Source organism: Anomaloglossus baeobatrachus, chromosome 5 (genome assembly GCF_048569485.1).
Source record: "Anomaloglossus baeobatrachus isolate aAnoBae1 chromosome 5, aAnoBae1.hap1, whole genome shotgun sequence".
Lineage (NCBI taxonomy): Eukaryota > Metazoa > Chordata > Amphibia > Anura > Aromobatidae > Anomaloglossus > Anomaloglossus baeobatrachus.
The window spans coordinates 396,170,705-396,181,495 of record NC_134357.1 but is presented as its reverse complement, the minus strand read 5'-3'; positions in this window follow the sequence as shown (position 1 = coordinate 396,181,495).

Below are 10,791 nucleotides of genomic sequence, written 5' to 3'. Positions count from 1 at the left end.
GCCACACACAGGTTGCATGTGCTATTGTTTCTTGAATAGAGCTGAGTAACAATACCAGACACAATATTACAAGCCATGGAGCTGTTTTGTAAGAAAGTAGCCATGTTTTTCCAATCCTGAACAAGCCTTTTAAAACCATTCTTTGAAGGGGTCCTGCTGTTTAATTTGGCCATAAAACAACTGTATTGTGGAAGAGCCAGCCCTGGGGGTTACTGCTATTTTTGAAACTTATTCTTTATATGTGCGTCACATTTAAGAATCATAGAATGGTAGAGTTGGAAAGGACCTCATAGGCCATCGGGGCCAACCCCTTGCGAGTGCAGGTTTTCCTAAATCATCCCAGCTATATGTTTATCCAGCTTCTGCTTGAGGATTTCCATTGATGGAGACCTCACTACCTCCCGTGGTCGCCTGTTCCACTCCCTGACTGCCCTCACTGTCAGAAACTTTTTCCTAATATCTAATCTGAATCTCCTTCCTTTTAGTTTCATCACATTGCTTCTTGTACTTCCTTGTGCTAATTAGAATAGGGTAGTTCCCTCTGTCCTGTGACTTTTTTTTATAAAAAAAAGTATATTATGTGATCTATCTTATAATATGTTTCAACATTTTCTGAGGCACTCTCCAAAGATGAATATCAATCGATCTATGTCCTCCAAAGAGCTGATAATCCAACTTCCTACAGTGGATTAACCCCTTCACGACCGCGGGCCGTAAAATTACGTCCTATTTTAACGTGACTTAACGACCAGGGACGTAATTTTACGGCCTAAACTTCATATGATTGCCGTGGCCATAGCAACGGCTTTCAAATGATGTCCCCTGCTGTTTCTTACAGCAGGGGACCTTTGCTTGACCCCAGGGGGGGTGGCATCGCCACCCCCTATCGACGATCGATGTGATTGGCTGTTCAAATCTGAACCGCCAACCACATCGATCGCACTAATTTCGGCAAAAATAATGCCCGAATTAGTGCGATCCTGTGAGATCCAGCTATGAGATGCCGCAGCTGCTGCAGCATATCATAGGTGGACCTCAAACATGCCGCCCCCAGCCCCTGCAGCACTGATTGGAGCGATCGTGCTATGACGCGCAATCGCTCCAATCAGTGTGCAGTGGGGCGGTCTGATCTGCCGGTGGCCGCCCTCCCCAGGCCTGTGCTGCTCTGGGGACCCTCCCCCAACATGGCTGCAGCGTGGAGTGGCTGGTACTTTTGGTACCACGCCACCGCTGCTGCCGCCGCAGACGCCGCCTCTGCTGTCACCGCGCCAGCTCCAAAGGTAAGTATTGCGCTCCGGCGATGGCCCCTGCGCGCGCCCGTGAAGGCCCCTGCGCGCTCCCGTGAAGGCCCCTGCCCGTGCCCCCCCCCGATCTGCCCCCCTACGCCCCGATCTGCCCCCCTACGCCCCGATCTGCCCCCCCCGGCATCCCGATCTGCTACCACCGCTGCTGCTGCAAAGTGAGTACTGTGCTCACTTTGCAGCCCGTGCGCGCTCCCGTGGTGCCCCTGCGCGCTGCCGTGATAGCCCCTGCCGTGCCCCCCCCGCGATCTGCTCCCCCCAACCCCCCCCCCCCCGACATCCCGATCCGCTCCCCCTGCGATCTGACTGCCTCCCCCATTATTTCTATTCTGCTTCTGCAGCTCCCTCTCCGGTCTCCCCCTCTGCTCTCCCCCCCTCCCCCTCTGCTCTCCCCCCCTCCCCCTCTGCTCTCCCCCTCTGCTCTCCCCCCTCCCCCTCTGCTCTCACCCCCCCCTCTCCCCCTCTGCTCTCCCCCGACGTCCTCTTACCTGTCTTCACCGGCCTGATCACATCTGCGTCCATCGCTGGGTCCTTCCTGGGCATTCTGCTGATCTGCCTGCTGCTCCTGTAAAGCTGTCCATCTCTCTGCCATCTGTTCCTCTGCAGCTCTTCTGGTCAGTGATCCTCCTGCTAGTCCTCTGGGTACTGTGAGTATAACTTTTTTTTTTTTTTCCGTATCCCCTGTCCATTTTTACACCTCATCCGTCCGTGCGTCCCGCCAAGCGCTGATCAGGGATGCAGATAACGGATCGGCATCCCTGCTCAATTTTTGGCGTGACTTTTTTTTCCGTATCCCCGACGCTTTTTGTATCGCATCCGTCCGTGCGTCCCGCCAAGCGCTGATCAGGGATGCAGATAACGGATCGGCATCCATGGTCAATTTTTGGCGTGACTTTTTTTTCCGTATTCACGACGCTTTTTGTATCGCATCCGTCCGTGCGTCCCGCCGAGCGCTGATCAGGGATGCAGATAACGGATCGGCATCCCTGCTCAATTTTTGGCGTGACTTTTTTCCGTATTCGCGACGCTTTTTGTATCGCATCCGTCCGTGCGTCCCGCCGAGCGCTGATTAGGGATGCAGATAACGGATCGGCATCCCTGCTCAATTTTTGGCGTGACTTTTTTCCGTATTCGCGACGCTTTTTGTATCGCATCCGTCCGTGCGTCCCGCCGAGCGCAGATCAGGGATGCAGATAACGGATCGGCATCCCTGCTCAATTTTTGGCGTGACTTTTTTTTCCGTATCCCCGACGCTTTTTGTATCGCATCCGTCCGTGCGTCCCGCCGAGCGCTGATTAGGGATGCAGATAACGGATCGGCATCCCTGCTCAATTTTTGGCGTGACTTTTTTCCGTATCCCCGACGCTTTTTGTATCGCGTCCGTCCGTGCGTCCCGCCAAGCGCTGATCAGGGATGCACATAACGTATCTGCATCCATGGTCAATTTTTGGCGTGACTTTTTTTTTTTTACGTATCCCCGACGCTTTTTTTTATCGCATCCGACCGTGCGTCCTGCAGCGGCCGATCAGTGCACTGCGTTTGAAAAGTCAAATGGCGCTCCTTCTCTTCTGAGCCCCGCCATGCGCTCAAACAATTACTTTCCACCACATATGAGGTATCTGCGTACTCAGGAGAAAATGCACAATACATTTTATGGTGCATTTTTTCCTGTTACCCTTGTGAAAAAAAAAGCTACCTAGTTGAAGCAACCATTTTGTGGTAAAAAAAAAAAAAAATTCTTTTCACGGCTCAACGCTATAAACTTCTGTGAAGCCCCCAGGTGTTCAAAGTGCTCACCAAACATCTAGAAAAAATATTTGAGGGCTCTAGTTTCCAAAATGGTGTCACTTGTGGGGGAGCTCCACTGTTTAGGCACCATAGGGGGTCTCCAAACGTGACATGGCGTCCGCTAATGATTCCAACCAATTTTGCTGTCAAATGGCGCTCCTTCTCTTCTTAGCCCCGCCATGCGCCCAAACAATTACTTTCCACCACATATGAGGTATCTGCGTACTCAGGAGAAAATGCACAATACATTTTATGGTGCATTTTTTCCTGATAGCCTTGTGAAAAAAAAAGCTACCTAGTTGAAGCAACCGTTTTGTGGTAAAAAAATTTTTTTTTCTTTTCACGGCTCAACGCTATAAACTTCTGTGAAGCCCCCAGGTGTTCAAAGTGCTCACCAAACATCTAGAAAAATTATTTGAGGGCTCTAGTTTCCAAAATGGTGTCACTTGTGGGGGAGCTCCACTGTTTAGGCACCATAGGGGGTCTCCAAACGTGACATGGTGTCCGCTAATGATTCCAACCAATTTTGCTGTCAAATGGCGCTCCTTCTCTTCTGAGCCCCGCCATGCGCCCAAACAATTACTTTCCACCACATATGAGGTATCTGCGTACTCAGGAGAAAATGCACAATACATTTTATGGTGCATTTTTTCCTGTTACCCTTGTGAAAAAAAAAGCTACCTAGTTGAAGCAACCGTTTTGTGGTAAAAAAAATTTTTTTTCTTTTCACGGCTCAACGCTATAAACTTTTGTGAAGCCCCCAGGGGTTCAAAGTGCTCACCAAACATCTAGAAAAATTATTTGAGGCCTCTAGTTTCCAAAATGGGGTCACTTGTGGGGGAGCTCCATTGTTTAGGCACCTCAGGGGGTCTTCAAACCCGACATGGCGTCCGCTAACAGGTGCAGCTAATTTTGCACTCAAAAATTCAAATGGCGCTCCTTGCCTTCCGAGCACTGCTGTGTGTCCAAACATTTGATTTCCACCACATATGAGGTATCTGCGTACTCAGGAGAAAATGCACAATACATTTTATGGTGCATTTTTTCCTGTTACCCTTGTGAAAAAAAAAGCTACCTAGTTGAAGCAACCGTTTTGTGGTAAAAAAAATTTTTTTTCTTTTCACGGCTCAACGCTATAAACTTTTGTGAAGCCCCCAGGGGTTCAAAGTGCTCACCAAACATCTAGAAAAATTATTTGAGGCCTCTAGTTTCCAAAATGGGGTCACTTGTGGGGGAGCTCCATTGTTTAGGCACCTCAGGGGGTCTTCAAACCCGACATGGCGTCCGCTAACAGGTGCAGCTAATTTTGCACTCAAAAATTCAAATGGCGCTCCTTGCCTTCCGAGCACTGCTGTGTGTCCAAACATTTGATTTCCACCACATATGAGGTATCTGCGTACTCAGGAGAAAATGCACAATACATTTTATGGTGCATTTTTTCCTGTTACCCTTGTGAAAAAAAAAGCTACCTAGTTGAAGCAACCGTTTTGTGGTAAAAAAATTTTTTTTTCTTTTCACGGCTCAACGCTATAAACTTTTGTGAAGCCCCCAGGGGTTCAAAGTGCTCACCAAACATCTAGAAAAATTATTTGAGGCCTCTAGTTTCCAAAATGGGGTCACTTATGGGGGAGCTCCATTGTTTAGGCACCTCAGGGGGTCTTCAAACCCGACATGGCGTCCGCTAATGAGTGCAGCTAATTTTGCGTTCAAAAATTCAAATGGCGCTCCTTCCCTTCCGAGCTCTGCCGTGCGCCCAAACAATTGATTTTTACCACATATGGGGTATCAGCGTACTCAGGAGAACATGCACAATAAATTGTATTGTGTACTTTCTCTTTTCTCCCTTGTAAAAATGAAAATTTTATGGCTAAAGTAACATTTTTGTGTTAAAAAGTAAAATTTTCATTTTTTCCTTCCACATTGCTTTGGTTCCTGTGAAGCACCTAAAGGGTTAATAATCTTATTGGATGTGGTTTTGAGCAGTGTGAGGGGTGTAGTTTTTAGAATGGGGTCACTTTTGGGTATTTTCTGTCACCTCGGCCTCTCAAAGTCACTTCAAATGTGATGTGGTCCCTAAAAAAATTATTTTGTAAATTTTGTTGGAAAAATGAGAATTTGCTGATGACCTTTGACCCCTTCTAACTTCCTAACGGAAAAAAAATTTGTTTCGAAAATTGCGCTGATGTAAAGTAGACAAGTGGGAAATGTTATTTAGTAACTATTTTGTGTGACATATCTCTCAGATTTATGGGCATAAATTTTCAAAGTTTGAAATTTGCGAAATTTTCAAAATTTTCGCCAAATTTCCTAAATTTTCACAAATAAACGCAAAAAATATCGGCCTAAATTTACCACTGACATGAAGTACAATATGTCACGAAAAAACAATGTCAGAATCGCCAGGATCCGTTGAAGCGTTCCAGAGTTATAACCTGTCAAAGTGACACTGGTCAGAATTGCAAAAAATGGCCCGGTCATTAGGGTGTTTTAGTGGCCGGGGGTGAAGGGGTTAAATAAGTATTTGATCCCTTGCTGATTTTGTAAGTTTCCCCACTGACAAAGACATGAACAGTCTATATTTTTAAAGGTAGGTTAATTTTAACAGTGAGAGATAGAATATCAAAAATAAAATCCAGAATATCACATTGTTTAAATTATATACATTTATTTGCATTTTGCAGAGAGATAAGTACAGAGTAACCTTGGATTAAGAGTAACTTGGTTTGAGAGCGTTTTGCAAGATAAGCAAAGCTTTTTACAAATTTATAACTTGGTTTAAGAGCAATGCTTTGCAATAAGAGCAAATTTCCACTGTGCACACTTCCGGTTCTATCCTTTCATTGCGCTCTGACCCGCTCTGGAGGTAACATTCTGTACATATGCACTGTTTACACACAAAGGGAGGTATTCAGTTCACCCCTCTTCACTCCTGATCACACCTCCGACGCACGGAAACACCCTGACCCGGGTGTAGAGTGCAAGAACAATATAGAAAAAAAAAATTTCCAGCGTCTCCAGGAGATAAAATAATAGTTGCTTTATTGAAAGTATAAAATCTTCTTACCATAGAATAAAACGACATATAGAGGCTTGTAGAGGGGAGCACTTTCCTACGCGTTTCCCCCCTAAGGTGCTTAATCATGGAATGACAGCGAGTTGATTTAATGCCAAAAAGCTCAATTTTTGTCTCATCTGTCTAGAGCACCGTCTCCCACTCTCAAGGCCTAGTAACACACAACGACTTACCAGCGATCCCGAAAATGATGCGACCTGATAGAGATCGCAGGTAAGTCGTTGGGAGGTCGCAGGTGAGATGTCACATAGATCTCACCAGCAATGCAGGAACAATACAGGTCGACCTGTATAACGATCTCAGCAGTCACTGTGACCCTGTCACACAGTGTCAAACACAGCGACGTGTCCTGCCCAGCAGGACATCGCCTTTGAAGAAAATGGCCTGGACCATTCGGCAACGACTAGAGATCTCACAGCAGTGGCCTGATCGCTGGTAGGTGTCACACATAACGAGATCGCTAACGGGATCGCTACTGCGTCACAGAAACCGTGCCTCAGCTGCGATCTCGCTAGCGATCTCGTTATGTGTGACGGTACCTTCAGACTCATTCAGATGTTCATTGGCAACCTTCAGATGGGCCTGCACATGCAACTTGTCTGTGATTTGCTGTCGTATGACTATTTGAAAACTGTGATTTTGCCTTAAAAAATGGCCAAGTTGCAGAGCAGTTGCAAGCAATTCCCAGTCGCATGTGACTTGCATTGAAGTCTAAAACAAGTAAGTCAAGTGCAACTTGCAACCAATGACACAAAATGCAACACATTTAGAGCCATTGGCAACTAGATACAGTAGGTGGTCGCAGAGCGACACCACAGGAGACAATCCCTTTATAGCCCTAGCCAATCTAAAAAATGCACCATGGTCAATTTAATAGGAATCCATTTATTCCAATCAGCATGTTCTTGATCTGTAGGAAGCAATCTGCAATATTAGGAATATCCCATGCAAAGAGAGAGAGAACATATCAACCACAAACAAATATGGTCCTCAGTTGGGTTTAGATGTCACATTGCTTTTACCATGAAGATCAAGTCCATTTCAACTACAGAATTTCCTCTCTTTTGGGTTTGGATCTCTGGTCTTCTGCTAATAGTTATTAAAAGTAATAGTCTTCAGTTTGAGTGGGATAGAAAAATGTTATTTCATTCTACACGTTCTAAATTTATGTAACCCTTCATTTTGAAGTGCTGTCCTATAATATTTCAACATTTTTCTGACAATTATGTTATAGGTTCTAAATTTAAAAAAATTTGGGAATGGACAATAGATAGCAATAGTTTAAAGAAAAAGCCATAGTGGTGAGGTCATCCATGTTGTACAACCAGCTGGCACTTCACCTCCAATTGCAGTCTTACAATACAACACATAAAATAGCAGGAACATTAGCAACTCTAGAGAGGGGCAGAAGCGCACAAGATAAGGCAGAACCAATTGAAAAGAGTACCACTGAAGGGGTGGTTTCACTCAGCTGATGATGTGTGAAGGCACAACTCCTGTTTAAGGGCGGCTATCCACTGCTGCTACTCCATGGCTGGAGGAGATATCTTCCAGATATGTACTTACCAGAATGGAGAGAATCGCGTTAGGCTGCGCTGTGGGAAATGAGGAGCCCTGGAGATTCTGGTACTAATATAAACCTTATTTGAAGCTCCAAAGGCTCCTCATTTCCCGCAACCTAATGTGATTCTCTCCATTCTGGTAAATGTATTTATTTTACTCATTAATTTAGACAACGCTTTACAGACATCTTCATTGTAAGCCCCAATTGGGATAGCAATCTAAATGATAAAACTGGTTCTTGTCCATTGTATGAGAATATGAATTCCTGAAAAAGAACAACATCCGCTGCAAGCAGTCTCCAGACTGTGTTTTGGCACAAACTCCTTGGAAGATATAAAACACGATCTTCACTAGTTCTTAGGAAGAAACCAAGCTGTGGCTTGTTGAAAGAGGAAGGGGAGCTATTGACCGTAAGAGGTACAAGGGTGGTGGACAAGGAAGGTATTATCAGGAAAGCAGTTATTGCCAGCAAGGTTTTCAGGAAATGACAAACTATAAACGCTCAAATTTGATAAAATTCTCCTTCCAGTGTTTGGACAACACAATAACATAACCCTAACCTTTGATCTGCAATATAAATAGCTGAAGTTCACGGCACAAGCTTTTACGATGACTCAAAATCCTTGTTAAAATGTTGCTATTGATGTTATGGACAATTTAAGATAAACTTTATTCTGCCTGGTTCAGGAGTGGATGGTTTCCCAAGGAGCAAATCAAGTGATGACCTTCTGCTACCATAAATATCTAATCTGAAGAAGGCTAATTTATTTTTATTGGCCAAATTGTTACTGCTCATAGGAAGTTGGTGTGACGGGGTGTACATCAGAGCAAAGAGAGACAACAGGCCGAGGATGATCCAACAGGTTTACTAACAGGAATACAGGAACAGCACACGACAAGTCCAAATAAAACAGATTCGGGGGCACCTCCCGATAATCCAAAGTGCCAGATCACAACGTAATAGTCCTTTTCAGAGTCCCAGAAATCCCACACAATCCACTGGACGGCGAGGTCTGTCCGCAGATTCAGATCTCGCTCCCTTCCTCTTCAAAAACTCAACTCCGAACTGCATTTAGAAACAGGAGTGTATTGTCTGAGCTCGTGGGCCCGCCCCTCAAGGGTAGGGGTCTATGCAATGGTTGGGCCCACTAGAAGATTCTAGAAGGTTGGCTCCGAGATGTCTACAGGTTTGTGTAGTTGGCGTTATCCACTGCTTACGAAACAATGAGAAGTTCCCCTGGCTGTGTGGACAAGAGATAATTGCATTATGGGCCCAGAGACACAGGAGATGGGGGGAAGGTATGGTTACTTACATCCCAAGACATTTCAAAGTGTTCAGTAAGTACAACCAAAGGAAAGTGACATCACATCCTGACATAGTATTACAGCAAATACAGTGAGAAGGTAAAATACATCATGACAGTTGGCAATAAGGATGTTGTCGCCTTTGCTTTATTATTTATTCCACCTTGTCGGTGTGGTGGCATTTTCTGAAAGCGATGACTCTACTGTTCATAACTTGTGTTTGTAGATCCTGAGATGTAATGAGGATCATGAATGGCCAAATGTGTAGACCAAAGAAATAAGACCCAGATTTTTTAAAGATTCCACAAAAAGAAAAGGAGAGTGGTTCGATGGCTTAATGACCACTAATTTTGATGATGTGTCCATCTATATGGTGGATACATCACAAGACATTTTAGTACCTGTTTGTGTTTCAGTTAAGAAGTAATCCCAACTGCATCTAATAAATACTCTCCCAAACTAGACAGCTTTCATCAACAGTTTGAGGAAAGTTGTTTTTGCTGGTAGCGGTCTGGTTTTAGGTGTTCTTTAGTGCTTCCAACATAACTGGAAAACTAGGAAAGGGATTATCAGACCAGAAGTTATCACGTTATGAGACAGCAAAGATAGAACATATCTCCTTAAATTTGACCAAAATCTACTAAATTTGTTTTCAAAATTCAATAACGAACTCTTGCTTCTAATCACTTATACAGTAAACAAGTCATATTGTTAATTGCCAAATAATGCTGATGGTAGAAGACTCTGGATCAGTCGATGAGAGATTAATATCATTGACATGCCATTGTAGGTAGCCGCTTCCTGAAACTAAAGGCAAGGTGAGGTCGCCAGTGCAAAAGAGTAGGCTTAAGGGTGCTTTACACGCTGCAATCTCGCTAGCGATGTCGTGCGCGATAGCACCCGCCCCCGTCGTTCATGCAACATTTGGTGATCGCTGCCGTAGCGAACATTATCGCTATGGTAGCGTCACATGCACATACCTTTGCAGCAACGTCGCTGTGACCGCCGAACAATCCCTCCTTCAAGGGGAGGTGCGTTCGGCGTCATAGCGACGTCACAGCGGTGTCACTAAGCGGCCGCCCAATAGCAGAGGAGGGGCAGAGATGAGCAGCCGGAACATGCCGCCCACCTTCTTCTTCCCTCATTGCCGGTGGACGCAGGTAAGAAGATGTTCGTCGATCCTGCGGTGTCACACATAGCGATGTGTGGTGCCGCAGGAACGATGAACAACCTCGCTACTGACCAGACAACGATTTTTGGTAAATGAACGACGTGTCACAGAACGATTTGTTGCCTCTTTTGCGATCGTTTAAGGTCGCTCATAGGTGTTACACGCTGCGATGTCGCTAACGACGCCAGATGTGCGTCACAAACACCGTGACCCCGACGATATATCGTTAGCGATGTCGCAGCGTGTAATGCATCCTTTACACTGTAATAAACAGCACAATCCATGTATGTCTATGATGCAGGAGGTGGGGACGCTTTATAAGCAGAGCATTGCGAATCTGGAATATAATCCTTACTATAGTGACGCATTAAGGAATATACAATTATTTTTTTTTATGCGATGACAGATTTGTATTATTTTTGAGCGAAGGAAGGCAGTTTCTCTGTAGACACAAGTGTATATCTGAGAGTCAGTGGGTTGAAGAATGAACTCGAGTCTTATGTAAACACTTTAGTTTGTCATCCAGCGAGTCCCAGTATGAAGCTTATATGCACATAGTAAGATGTCCCTTTAAGGGAGGTGGGGTCAGA